Raw genomic sequence first — 15,049 nt, 5'->3', positions numbered from 1 at the left:
AAGGATTAGGGTAGTTATCCAACCCCATGATAGGTAGCCAGTCAGTGGCCTGGCCAGGATTGATCCCTGAGTCAGTCTTGACTTAGAAGCTTTGTTAGTCAACTTTCCACTGTGAAAAAATACCTGAGAGAAACAACTCAAAAGAGGAAAGACTTATTTGGCTCATAGTTTCTGAGTTTTCAATACATGGGCAGCTGGTTCTGCTGCTCTGGGCCTAAGGTGAGGCAGAACACCATGGCAAAAGAGCACTGCAGAAGGATGATGCTCATCTCATGACAGCCAGGAAGCAGGTGGGGGTGGGGGGCATTGTGAGGAAGGGGCCAGGACAAGAGGGCCCCATCCCATCAACCACCCCCCCAAAATGCCATTAAATTACGAACACATAGGTGATTATTCACTTCCCAAAGGCCCTGCTCTGAACACTGCTGCACTGGGGACCCAACTTTCAACACATGAGCCTTTGGGCTCCAGAACTAAACTATAACAGAAGCCCAAATCTCAAGTTGTTACAGAAGCCCCTGATCAACATAGCCTGCAGTCTGGATCCTTTCTCAACGTCATCATTCTGAGGTTGCCTATGATATTGTCTGTGCTTCTCAAACCCATAATCCTACCCATCTTTAGCTTCCCATTCCAGAGATGACCTAATTGTCAATTTACAACAAGGTTTCAGGGGGTTGGTTTTATTTTACATATGGGAAGATCTTTTTATTTGCAGAATTTGTAAAACATGAAATGATCCTTTTGGAAATGTCATATGGCCTATGACTCAGTCATATCCCAATTCTAAAGTTTTGTGTTTTGATGCAAAGTTCTTCAGATATGATGATAAGTGCATTGTGTTGGGTGCCAATTTCCTCTTTCAACATAGATCTACATTCAGCTGCCAGCACTCTGCCACTTACTTGCTGTGTGACCTTAGAAAACTCTTTGTTTTCTTTCCCAAATAGTTACAACTGTTCTTAATTTACCAACTGATTTCTGGTGGTTTTCTTCCCCACTCATTGAGAAATCATACAATGATTATAGAGAAAATGAAAACTTGGAGCATTAAAAAGGTTATTTTGTGACAAATAGAAATCCCAAGACCTTTACTAGTAATTACTTTTGTTTTGCAAATATTTGTACAATTCTTGCTCCCTTTAATCTTGTAATTTTCAAGAAATTTAAAAATAATTTCATGTGGCTAAGTTGTTTTGAGATAGTATTTAAAAAAAAAAAGAAAAGAAAATTGCTGGAATGTGAAAATGTTGCCTAAGAATTCCCATCAGGCTGTGTTCTAGCCATCTATGAATCTTCACATCCAAGGAGATTACAAGGTTCTTTGTGCTCTCCTGAGTGGCTCCTAGTTTCCATCTAATAAGTGACCCAATTGAGAAAAGCAGAGGTTGTCCTCAGATCCATTTTGGGGGAATAATAAAATGATGCGCCCAGCTTCACTGTGAACAGGAGAAACTGCAGGTGTGGGATGGGCTCCAAGAGTCAGGATTCATTGAAGGAAACGATTAATGTTGAGTATTATGGAGGACCTACCATGAACCAGGCTTAATACAAGACATTAAGAAGCAATGATTGTCAGAAAGAGTGAACCAAAAATGAATGCGCTGTTTACTTTGTTGTTGTTTTGGGTTTGGGGTCAGAGACTGAATCCAGGGCCACTTTACCACTGAGCCACATCCCCAGCCCTTTTTTATTTTTTCTCACTAAGTTGCTTAGGGCCTCTCTAAGTTGCTGGGGTTGGCTTTAAACTCGTGATCCTCCTGCTTTAGCCTCCCCAGTCGCTGGGATTACAGGTGTGGGCCACCATGTGCAGCAAATGAATGCATTTTGTTGCCACCAGGATTGGGAGGATAAAGAGTAATAAGAATGATTGGATGGAATGAGAAGTCAGGATCGGGAAGGAGCAAGCAGCTCCTCACTGATCTTGGATTTTTGTGTTCCTCTGAGCTAGAACCATGGTATTGTTCCACACATCCAAGAAATAAGCAAACCATTGACATCAACCAAATGCAGGAGTTGGGGATCCAACCTGCATACAAACAGTAACATATGAGACTGACTGTACTACAATATTAATATGACAATATGGAAGGGAGTAGGAGGTAACCTAAGTAACTTTGTAAAACAACAGTTTGGTTGGATACTGTAAGGCTGAAGATAAAAAGCATCACACCCCAATGTTGTACTACAGTTAGTAAACAGTTTTCCCACAGGGGGTTGGAGTAGCTCTAAGTATATACTAGAATTGAACAAGTTGGTAAAAATGTTGTAGATAAAGTTTCTCACTTCCAGAACAAGGGATCACAAATAGAGGGAGGACTGAAATGGACTTTGTGCTGATTGATGGAGGGTGGAGGTAACTGTCAGAACTGATGGTTTTAGATGGGTGGGTGGATGGAAGATGCATTTATATACATACATAGGCACCAAAATAAATGAAGATGAGGGGTTAGTATACATATGATTATTTCCTGCTTCTATGCTCTGCCTGTATTCACTGAGGGGACATAAACACCAACACCCATGCAGCCACAAACACCTAGGGCTGACATCTTGGTTTCTACACAGTATTCCCAGTCATGGGAACAGGTCCCTTAGAGAAGTTGTGGATTCCAGGACCACAGAAAGGAAAGGACTAGATTAGCCCAGAGCATTTGTAATGCCAGAACATAAGGAAGTGCTTCAGAAAGGCCTAGGCATGGCAGAACACACAGAGGCCCATTCACAGGGTCTCTTAATGCCAAAGTTGAAACAGTCTGCCACAAAATATACAGGCGCCACAGCAAAATTAATATCCACAAGTCCATGCTGACATGAACAAAAAAGGAAGGGATAATACATCTCTTCTTTACTGAATAATTCCAATTAATAAAAAAAGGAGGGAAGTAGAATATCACTAGTAGGCAAATATTACAGTAATTTTTAAAAATATTTTTGTAGTTGTTGATGGACACAGTATTTTTATTTATTTATTTATTTTTATATGGTGCCAAGGATCGAACCCAGTGCTTCACACATGCTAAGCAAGTGCTCTACCACTGACCCACAACTCCAGCCCAGTATAGTTATTTTATAAGCAAAATTCACCAGTGGAAATTAGGATTTGTGGGTGTAAATTTGGGAATGACAAGAATATTTGCATAGTCTCAAAGTATTTTCCTCAATATATTTATTAGTTACAAGACAACACAGAGAGAGTGACTTTATAGTAGAAACCATGAAGAGGACATGTGTTTACAGGATGAAGAAGGCAAGGGTTACCTGCACGACCCCAGCTGGGAAATGCATATTGAGACTGAGTTCTGCTGCTTGTGTGAACATCTGTGAGTGACCCTGTGAGCACTTCCAGGGTTTGCAAGTAGGCAAGTGCATAGCAACAGGGATCTGTGAGCAGAGAAGATGGACCACTCACTTACTATGTGGCCCTTTTAGAAAAGTTTGCCAGCTCCTATTTTAATTTAGTTTATCTCCAAAAAATATTGTACTTCATAAACAATTAAGAACCTTACAACAGTATACTTTTAATTTCCTCTTCCCCACTTTGTGCTGTTGTCAGATTCTTTACTTCTACCTATACTCCAAGGAATAATGTGCAGATAACTACTTCACTACTCACTCTACAGCAGCACAAAATCCCTGATCTGTGGCAGTTACTATCTTTATGGTGTAAAACCTCCCACCATGGCCAGTTCTAAGTGAGCAACATGACGTTACTAAACATGAACTTCTGAAGAGATGCTTCCAGTCAGCTCTGTCACACTAGTGGCTACAACCAGTTATTATTTTTTTGTTTTAAAGATCAATTGTCTTTTAAAGAGATTTAAAGAAAGTTGTGAAGTATTTGTAAAGGTCCGCTATATATTGCCACAAAAACATCTCATAGTGTAGGCACTCTGATTTTGCTGTGACTGGAGTGTGTCTCCCAAGGGTTCACATGTTGAGATATAATTTCCAGTTTGAGGTCTTAGGAGGGTGAAAAGTTCATATGACTATGGTGTTTAGAGGTGAGGCTTCTAGGAGGCAATAGATAAGATAAGATCATTAGGGTGGATCCTCCATGATTGATTCTAGTGGGTTTTTAAGAAGGGGGAGGGAAGCCAGACGACACCCCCATACATCTACATTCTGTTCTTGCCATTTGATGCCCTGCACCACCTTGGAACTCTACCAGCAGGAACGTCTTTATTGGATGCAGACGCAGGACCTTGGATAGAACAATGAGCCAAAATGAAACCTCTTTCCGTTAAAGTTATTCTGCCTTAGATTGCATTATAGTAACAGAAAATGTACCAATACAGTGTAAGAAGGTACTTATCTACTAGGGATGAATTCTTTCTGCTTGTCTCTCTCTGAAAATAAATTTATTTTGCTTTAACTTTGAAAAGATAGTTTCACTGTTGAATTCCTAATTATGTTTTTTCTTCTATTACTTTAAATGTGACTTTCCATTGTCTTCTGGCCCCCATTGTATACAAGGAAAAATCAGTGGTTTTTCTTATCATCGTTCCTATGTGTAATAATTCTGTTTACCTTTGGTACCTTTCAATATTTTCTCTTTGTTTTTGTTTTTCAATAGTTTGTGATACAAGAATCATGATTTTCTTTGTATTTGTCTTATTTAAAGTTCTTTGAGCTTCTTGGGTTTATGATTTAATATTATCCATTTAGAAAAATTGTTAGCCATTAACTTTTTAAAAATTGCTTCTGCTTACTTCTCCTTTTCTAAGACTCCAGTTGCTTCATTAAACCAATGGTGTGCTCTCAGGTCTCAGATGCTGTGTCCTTTTCCTGTGCCCCAACTCTATTTCATCTTTGTATTTCTGATTAATTTCCATTAGCCTGTATTCATGACTACCAATTCCCTCCGCTGTTGTACCCAGTCTCATTCTAAGTCCCTCAAGAAGATTCTTCATTTCTCATATCCTGTTTTTCATTTCTAACATTTAAATTTTTTTAAAAATTCTTTAAAAAAATTCAGAGTTAAAAATTCAGAGTTAACTTATTTTTTTCTTTTCCATTATTCTTTTTTTATTTATACATGACATCAGAATGCATTACAATTCTTATTACACATATAGAACACAATTTTTCATATCTCTGGTTGTATACTAAATTTTTTAAAAATTCTTAAAATTAAAATTTAAAAATTTAATTTTAAAAATTATATCATTTCCATTTCTCTGCTGAAATTTTCTACCTTTTCAAACTTATCATAGTTATTTTTAGATTTATACCTGATGAATCCAACATCTGGGTCATGTTTTCTGGATCTGTTTTCAGGTCTGTTTTCTACAGAAATAATCTTACTGTTTATTTATTTACAGTGGATCACATCATCTTTTCATGTGTCCAATAACTTTTAGTTGAAGTAATAACTCGTATGTGAAAGAATGGCAGTGGCAGAAGTAAGAAAACTGGAGACTGATATAAATGATTTTTTACTCTAGTCCAGAAAATAGTATGTCTTTTGGATTAAGCTCATTCATGTGTCTGTGTGTGAGTGTGTGTGTGTGTGTGTGTGTGTGTGTGTGTGTGTGTCCACGTGCTCGCGCCAGGGCTGTGTCATTTCTGTGTCATTCCTCTAGTTGGATTCAAGTCGCCACAAATTTCAAGTTAAGATTTGAAGGTGGGATCATAAACTTTTCACTACTTATGGTCTAGATTTTCAGTGCTGAGATTTGTCTCTGTTTTCCTGTCCTGGTCTCAGACATCAGCAGGCCCCTTGTGTGATGCTGACATGCAGTGGAAGGTTCTCTGCTCCCCTGCCTCTCCTACCTTGCCAGGCCTCTCCATGGTACTCTGGGTGAGGTTTGGAGTGCTAGCAGGAATTATATTTGAAATATATATTAATGCTTCAAACCATTTCAGGTATTCAACAAAGAATAATAATTATTATGATTATGATTATGATTATGATGATGATGATTATTTTAGAGAGAGGGGGAATTTTAAAATATTTATTTATTTATTTATTTTTTATTCTCGGCAGACACAACATCTTTGTTTGTATGTGGTGCTGAGGATCAAACCTGGACCACATGCATGCCAGGCGAGCGTGCTGCCACTTGAGCCACATCCCCAGCCCAGATAATCATTATTTTTTTAAACTGTATTTTGAAATAATTTTAAACCTACAGAAAAGTTGCAAAAAAAAGTACCAAAAAAACCCTCATATACTCCTCACCACACTTTCTGCATGATAAGATTTTTACCTTGTTTGCTTCTGTTTCTTACTATTGTATACATCCAAATCTTTATCTGTCTACATGAACTCTCCCCTGAATCATTTCAAAGTGAATTCCAGATATAAAGTCTTTTACTTTTGAATGCTTCAACTGCCTTACTTAAAACTTAAGTATCCCATGAGCATTAAAATCAGGAAATTAGCATGAAAACATAATTATCTAATCTGCAGACTTTTTAAGATTTGATTAATATCTCCAGGTCAGATTTCTATCCAGGATAAAAACTTCATGTAGTTATATCTTTTAAGTCTTTTCCAATCTAGAGTGGTCCTCCAGCCTTTTTTTAACCTTCCATTACCTCAGTGTGTTTGAAGAGTGTAAGTCATTTATTTTGTAGAATGTCCCTCAACTTAACTTCTCTGATGTTTCTCCATGATGGCATCCAGGTCGTGATGGGCAGGGATACCACACCTATAGGATGAATCAAATCAGAATGCACATGATATCTTCATGTCCCTCTCCTGGCAGTGTCCACTTCATCATCCTGAGTAAGGTGGTCTCTGCCAAAATTCTCCTCTGTACACTTTCTGTTTTTCCCTTGGTTATCAGTAACTGTCTTGTGGGGAAATAACTCTGAGGCTATCTAAATATTCTAATTCTCATCAAACTTTGACCTGCTACATTAGCATTTACTGATGATTTTGCCTGAAACAATTATTACCGTCAGGGTATGCTTTTTAGATTTCTGGGGCTGCCTTAACAAAGTACCTTAAACTGGATAGTATTTCAATATTCTTGGGTCTGGAAGTCTGAAATGGAGGTATCAACAGGGTGAGTTCATCTGAAGGCTTGGGGGGACCCATTCCCGGCCTCTCCCTGGTGCTGTAGTCGGGCTAGGCTGCCCAAGTACGGCTAGGCAAAATAACCAAGAGGTGACAAGCAACTTGAATGTTGAAGCAGGAACTACTTTATTGCCAGTGAACTCAGCAGGAACTGAGAACTCAAAGTAACGGGCACCCAGGGTAGGAAGAGCCGCCTCTCTGCCAGACTGCAGAGGTACATATACCTAAATAATTACACACAGCTTAACTTAATTGACATCATCTTGACACAGCAGTCAGTCATTAAGGATTCCTAATCATCTTAATGGCTTGCTGGCATTACTTCACAAACCACTCCTTTTGGCATACTGCCAGGCGCCATCTTAACTTGGTTGTGGCCCTCATCACCCTGTTTCTGGGGACTTACTGGCTGTCCCGCATTGCTTGGCCTGCAGATGCATCCCTAGGATCCTCTGCCTGTACCCAGTGCTCATCCTCTGTCTTTCTCAACATTTTCCCTCTGTGTGTCTGTCTCTGTGTCCAAATTTCCCCTTCTTATTGGATCAGGGCCCACTCTGATGACTTCACTTTAACTGATTATATCTGAGAAGTCCCTATTTCCAAGTAAGGTCATATTTTGATGGCCTGGAGGTTTAGGACTTCAACACATTTTTTTTTTAAAGATACAAGTGAACCCAAAACCTATGCCATGTTGTGATCCATGGCAGTTTTTAAAGGTTCTCTCGAGAAAAATTAATAGTTAAGAAATAAAATATTAAGATCTCTGAAGCTTAAAAGTGGCACAGCTATAAGCCAGCTGTGATCTCATGGCCTACCTGCCTGGGAATGCTGTGGTCTACAGGTGTAACTTTAATGGCTCCTTGTGGAGAACCAATGTCCATAACCCCCTCAAGTCCCAATGTCATATTTTGTATACAGGCTGGTTGTCGGCTGCCTGTTTAAAGAGTACGTCCTTCTCCTGTGGTATCTGCAGATATGCCAGTTGAGCAAGGATACTGAGAGCCAGCCAGCATCAAGTCCAGGGTTGCTTTGGATCCCCTACAACAAGACAGCAACAGCCAGCCCAGGTGTGGTATATAGGGGCCACAGAGCCCTATTCTGCCAAAGGCAGCCTTTCCATGTATTCAGTGTTTTGTGTGACATACCATGTCATTATGAGGTAGCTAATTGGCTGTCCTCTGCTTGTGGACTTACATGCCTCAGTAATGAAGGTCTCAGAAGGCACAGTGAGATGCTCAGATACAAAGCACTTGAAAAGTAAATTTTATGGCAGCACAAAATGGTAATAAATATCCGGTCTGCCCTGTTAAAAAAAATGGGAAGAGTAGTGGCTATTTGGTGGCTCTTCCATTGGGACTGTCCACATGAGCCTCAGAATTAATGCTCTAACTCTGTAGGCAAAGGGGGCATTGCTGAAGTGAGCAGTTTTCATACCAGCCAGGGAGAAGTGCAGGTCATCTTTGCCTATGGTAACCTGGGCAGTGAAAGGTGGGCAGAGCCAGCTCAGGCCCTGCATCCCTCACCAGAGCCCAGGTCTGCTTGGAGCATCAACTGCACACTACGTACCTCTGAGGTGGCATCACCAGCGGCCATGGAGGGAGGTTTGGTGAAGTCTGCCTTAACCCCACAGTCTGCCCTAGGAGCCACATCTCTCCATTGCCCTGCAGAGGCTCAGGCTGACTCCCTCTCATTGCCAGCAGGCTGCAGTGGGCTTCCTGGGGCTACCCTAGTAACATGCCACAAACTGGGTGGTTTAACTGAAATTTGTTGATTCACAGTTCTGGAGGCCTGATGTTTAAAGGTAGCAGCAGGATTGCACTCCTCCTGGAGGTGCTGGGGAGGATCTGCTCCAGGGCCCTCTCTTAGCCACCTGAGTTCCTTGAATGTGGCCACAGAACTCTAATCTTCCATTTCTCTCTGTGTACATGTCTGTTTCAAATGCCCCTTTTCAGAAGGAGAGCTAGCCTATTGCATATACCCTACTTCAGAATCCTCTCCTCTTAATTACATCTGCAACAACCTTATTTCCATATACGGTCACATTTTGAGGTTCTAGGGCTTAGGACTTCTGACATACTTTTTTTTTTTCCTTTAGGGCACAATCCTGCTGTAGGCATTGGTTGGCAGTGCCCCACTCCCCCAGTCCTTTGACATCCCAAGGGTAATTAATGGCTGCACAATAATTTATTAACTGAGGTATACTTGGCTTTTTCCTCCTGGGCCAGCACTTCCCATTGAGCAATGTGGCAGCCTGCCTTCCATATCAGGTGGGTGCTCTACCGATCCATTAGCCTGCCTGTCAAGTTAAAAGAAATGTGCTCCGCATTCATCTCCAACATACATGCATATGTAAATTAAACATGTGTAGGTTGTAATATGTATACAAAAATGGATGGTGACATGTTACAGGAGAAATAAGCGGTATTTTAAATGTGTTGCTAAGCACTGTGACTTCATACTCTCATTAGCTAAGATCACAAAGTCCAAATACCCTTTAGGTGAAGTTTCTCATTAATGATTCAGGATGTGAATCTGAATTTCTAAAGACCTTCCGGTAATTCCAGGTTTTGTGGGGAAGAGTGCCCCTTGTCAGGTCTGATTAGATCCCTGGTATCTGTGCTGCTGTTGATGAGAACTCATTCCTCTCGTACTGTTCGCTATGCTGTATACAGATCAACTTCAGCATCCAGCATCCAGAGTGTCTTTTTGTAAGAATTTTCCTTTCTTTTTTTTTTCTTTTCTTTCTTTCTTTTTTTTTTTTTTTTTGGTACCACGGAATGAACCCAAGGGTGCTTAACCACTGAGCAACATCCCCAGTTCTTTTGTATATTTTATTTAGAGACAGGGTTCACTAAGTGGCTTATGTCCTCACTAAGTTGCTGAGGCTGGCATGGAACTTGCAATCCTCCTGCCTCAGCCTCTGAAGCTGCTGGTATCACCAGCCTGTGCTACCACACCTGGCTTTCAGGAATTTTCTTAATCTACTTGTCCATTTTGTAAAAGTTAGTTTAAATTTATTCATAATGTAACATTTGGGCATAATTCTCGTACTTGGGATACATTGAAGATAGAATCAGAGAGTTCAGTCACTCTATCCCTCAGACACGGTCCTGTGTGAGTTTCAAAACACTGAGAGTAAGTGTTTGGACACAGAGCCTGAGGGTGGCGACCCCAGATCTTCCTCAGGAGCCCTTAGGACCATGGGGCCAGCTGAGGGACAGTTTTTCTGTGGACAATTTTTACAGTGCATGTAGTAAACAGTGACAAAGCACAATTTGTTTTGTTTCTTTGGATTAAAAAAATGTGAAAAGAACAGATTTTCATGTTAATCTCAATTTCCCATCTAAATCATAGCCTTCTTAAGCAGAAGGAATTGCGTTAGCCATTGCTTGTCTCCTGGTGATCCCAATACAGTTTCATTGTTGTATATGGTAGAAATTAAACATTTCATTCCAAAACCTGCAGGCACATGTGTTTTAACACAGTCAACAGGAGTGCGATATGTGTGTTTTAAGAAGCTTCGCCCAGCATCACCTGTGAGTGTAGATCAGGATGTGTGGGATGCAGACACTTATTTCTCCTCTAACATGTCACCATGTGCTAGAAGTCATGACTTCTGTGCTGTCAGGATCTCCGTCTCTGATTCCTCCTCTCGATGGATGGGCAACAGAGGAAGGCCCAGGTCTGGCAGGTTCCAGTGCTCTGCAGCCATGGAGCATATGGGTACCCATATGTCCCACGATCTGGGCTGGACTCCTCGTGTATGGAGGAAGGAAAGCCCACCAGGCCGGCTTCTTTCCCACCCTGGTGCTGGCGAGAGGCTTTGTGGCAGTGTTTGTACAACATCTGGTTGCGTGAGAGGGGTGGAAACCAGGTGTGATTTACTAGCTTCTGAACCTCCTCACACCAGGAGAGCCCTTCTTGTCAGATGGGAAGAGACAGATAGGAGTTGCAGCCCGGGGCCTTCCCTCCCAGACCCTGCTCTGCACATCTATGCTGGAGTCGGCCTCGCCCAACAAATGATGTTCCGTGCTTCTGTTGCTATCAGGAATGTTCTATATAAATGTGTGAGCCAGATTCAAATAAGCGGTCTAGTAACTGGATTTTATGAGATTAAATACATAATAACTACATAGAAAAAAGAGCCCTCTATTGAGCTTATTACATCAAAATTACTTTGCTTGAAACTTAAGCATCTAAGCAAACCCCATTGACTTCAACTGTGTAGGAACACACAGCACTCTGAAAATGCTTGGCACGTCAGTGACAATTAGCTTAGACTTGGATTCTTTGACAGTTATGTAACTTAATAGCATAATTACTTCTTACTTCCCAGATGGTGAAAGTGGGTGACTGGGGCAGTGTCAGTGTCGGAGAAGAAAATTCTTAGTCTTTGTAGCCACGTTTTGCAGGCTCTCTGCTCTCTCTAGGCAGTGTGTTTACTTGATTTTTGGTTGTGTACATCAGACTGTCTGAATATAGAAATGATGTGGACTGAAGGAGGTAATAGGGCTGTAGGTGGAGCTATACCCAGAGACTGCTCGTAGACTCGTCACATTCAGAGCTGGACCCACCTGAGGGATCCTCAGACCTAGCACTCTCAAATGGGACCCCCAAGGGGCAAAATCCAAGACTTTTCTGAAGATCCAGAAGGATTCAGACACCAAAAGCAAAACATGTGCCAGGTAAGTGTCTTATCAGCTTTTTTCACGGCTGCAGCTAAAAGACCCAACCAGCACAATTTTGGAAGAGGAAGAGTTTCTTTGGGGGTTCACAGTTTCAGAGGTCTCAGTCCATAGACAGCAGATTCCATTCCTCGGGGCTCAAGATGAGGCAGGACATCATGGCAGTAGAGTGGGGCAGAGTAAAGCAGCTCGGATAATGATCAGTAAGCAGAGACACTCCATTCAACAGATAAAAAGTAAACCATACCTCTAGGGACCCGCCTCCTCCAGCCACACCTGCCTTTAGCTACCACTCAGACAGTCCCTATCAGGAGATTAATCCACTGATTGGATTAAGGTTCTTATAATCCAATCGTTTCTCCTCTAAACCTTGCATTGTCTCACACATATGCTTTTGGGGGGCACCACATCTAAACCATAACAGTAAGGACCCACAGAGTTATTTCATGCTAAAAGCAAATCCCCACCCACTTCTGAGTAGGTATCCTAATGCAATGTCTCCTACATCCACAGATGCATTGTGTGCATAGCCAAGAGAGGGAGCAGTCAGATGTCCATTGACAGATGGGGGTAAACAAAGGAAATCCTGCCACAGGCTGCGGGATGGATGAGGCACGAGGATGTGGAGCTGATTGAAAGAAGCCAGTCACCAAGGGGCAAATACTGTATAATTCCCCCTATGAAACATATAAAGTGGCCACATCATAGATTAGGAAATAGGGCAGTAGCTACCGAGGGCTGGGCAAGGGGTGGGGAGTTAGCATTTCATATATCCAGAGTTCCAGATACACAAGACAGAGAAGTTTTGGTGCTCAGTTTCATAACCATGTCAATAGACCTGGCACTATGGAAGTGTACACTTTAAAAGTGTTTAAGATGATAAGTTTTATTATATATTTTTATCACTTTAAAAATAATTTTAAATTATTTAAAAAATAATTTTAGAAGACAACAAAGAAGCACTGGCTGCTGTTGTAAATGGCTCCTAAAAGAGCTAAAGAGCATTCACATATGACCAACAATTCTACCTCTAGGTTTTACTCAAGAGAATTGAAAATAAGTGTTCAAAACAAATGTGTTCTTGAATGTTTATCATCTTACTATTGACAATAGCCAGAAAATGGAAACAAGCCACACATCCATCAACTGATGAATGGGTAAACAAACAGTCTATCCATGCAGTGGAATATTATTCAGCCATAAAAAGGAATGAAGTGCTGACTGCTGTCACAGCCTCAGATGGACCTTGAAAAACAGGTAAAAGAAGGTAGTCCCAACTGCTCACAGGTTAATTGATTCCACTTATGTTAAATATCTAGAAGAAGCATATATATAAAAACAGAAAGCAGATCAGTAGTTGCCAGTGGCTGGGTAGTGCCTGTGTATGGCTCCTTCTGAGAGTAGAGAATGTGCCCAGGATCAGATAGTGATGAGCAGTCACTATCTAATAGTAAATGCAAAATTTAAGATGGTTAAAATGGTTAATTCCATGTCCTATGAATATTTCTTTCAAACACAAAAGGCTTTATATATAAAGAGTCTTTGGTCTAGCCCAAGTTTTTTAGCTGGGAAAGTGGAAGCTCACTTCTGGGGGACATGGCTTTCTGGAGGCCATAGCCACAGTCCTCAAGACACCAGGGCGCTCCTGGGGGAGGTGGGAAGCAAGGCATCCTCGTGCAGCAAGGCCAGATGCTCAGGTAGTGCAGGCATGCCAGGTTTTGTGAAGAAGGGCCAGCATGGCATTGGCTGCAGCAGAGGTGGAGTCACTGGGGCTCCTCCTAGAGTTACTTCCCAGCTACAGGGGCTCGCCACAGCCAGTCCAGGCTCACACCCAGATACGTGTGATCCAAAAGACAAAACAGGCATCTCTTACATCTCTGTTTAGGAGCAAAACAAGATTTGCTGGAAACTCCCTGGCAAAGCCATCGGCCACGATTGGGTCAGGTGACTCCCTAAGTCCAACGAGGCTGACAGGCTTAGGCCCATGGTGTGCAATGGAGAGCATAGGGGGAAGTTAGACACAAAGACCAGTCCCATAGGCCAGGCATCAGGCAGAGGCCAGGAACCTCACATGCACCTGTGGGACGAGCAGGTGCTCAAGATAAGCTGACAAGGAGTGATGTCCAGGGAGAGCAGCTGAGTCGTGCATCAGAGACTAGAAAAAGAACGTGGGAACAGGGTTCCAGACCAAGGCTCAGGATCCTACCCTGTGTGGCTGGCAGCAGGAGGTCAGCATCCCAGTCCAGGCTCTGAGAACAACTGGCTTCCAGCAAAAACTGCAGAAAGATTCCCTTCCCAGTATCCCCAGTAGAGCCCCGAAGAAAGCAGATCTGTCCCCAGAATGCACACACTTGAACCCAGAGGCCGACACAGCAGTGCCCAGGCACAGAGTGGAAAACCGGGGCTTCTGAGGAAAGCCAAATCATTTTAAAGTTCAGTCCCTGCATGTACCATCGGCACAGAATAGAGATGCCTGGGTGTGTTCCTAGAATCCTCTGTCCCCCACTATACAGTTGACAGACATGGGAGAGAGAGGTCAGGTCACTAACTTCTCAGCAGCAGTTGTTACCTATTTCGAAGGGTGCACACATCCACGTGGCCCACTCTGCAGTCCTTGACCATTCGCTTGTCCCCTGGCACCTATACACACCTGCTATCCATTAGGCACTCTTCTACACAATGGGGACATGTTTGTGGACAAAATAAAACCCATCCCTCTTTTCCCAGACCTTAAAGTCCAGTGGGGCTGATACACATACAGATGATCAAATTTGTGGCATGGCAAATGAAGTTATCAGTGCTGCAAAGAAACCAGAGCAGGCAGAGGGCACTGGGTGCTTCAACTTCTAAGAAAACTTCATGGGAAAACAGCCTGATGAGTGCTCTTAACCACCATGATAGCCAAGGCCTGTGCAGAATGCATGTGGGAAGAGAGAAATGAAGACAAATGCTGAGCAGATGTCCCAGACATGGCCAGGCAGGTAGTGTCTGTGGACCCAGGAGCTGGCGGGAGCTCTCTGAGCCATCCTTCTGCTGCATGCCAGGATGACAGCGGGCTTCCACTCCAATGTTGACTTGGACACCACAAAGATGAGTTTTCTGCTAACAGAAAGCCAGAATGCAATCTTATGGGTGTGGCTTCAAGATCAATGGCAGGTTGGCCGGAGGCTAAGGATTTTGCCAATAACATACAGTCACATCAGAGTTGTTTGGTGCTCTGGTCTGAGTTTGGTTGGCTGCTCCCTCCCTGGTATTCTACAAAACAGATCCCCAAGTGGAAAACCACAGAGCACCAGAGAAAGAGCACCATCTTCAGTGTGCCAAGAATTTGTCAAAA

General features: G+C 42.3%; 1 long non-coding RNA gene across 1 annotated transcript in view; it reads left to right on the top strand.

The window, feature by feature from the left end:
• LOC144373091 (uncharacterized) overlaps positions 1-15,049 on the top strand; it is a 39,477-nt gene that overhangs the window by 16,168 nt on the left and 8,260 nt on the right. The window lies entirely within an intron of this gene.

This window comes from Ictidomys tridecemlineatus, unplaced genomic scaffold, assembly GCF_052094955.1.
Source record: "Ictidomys tridecemlineatus isolate mIctTri1 unplaced genomic scaffold, mIctTri1.hap1 Scaffold_226, whole genome shotgun sequence".
Classification (NCBI taxonomy): Eukaryota; Metazoa; Chordata; class Mammalia; order Rodentia; family Sciuridae; genus Ictidomys; species Ictidomys tridecemlineatus.
The sequence above is the reverse complement of the archived record's forward strand: the minus strand, read 5'-3'. Positions and strand labels throughout refer to the sequence as shown.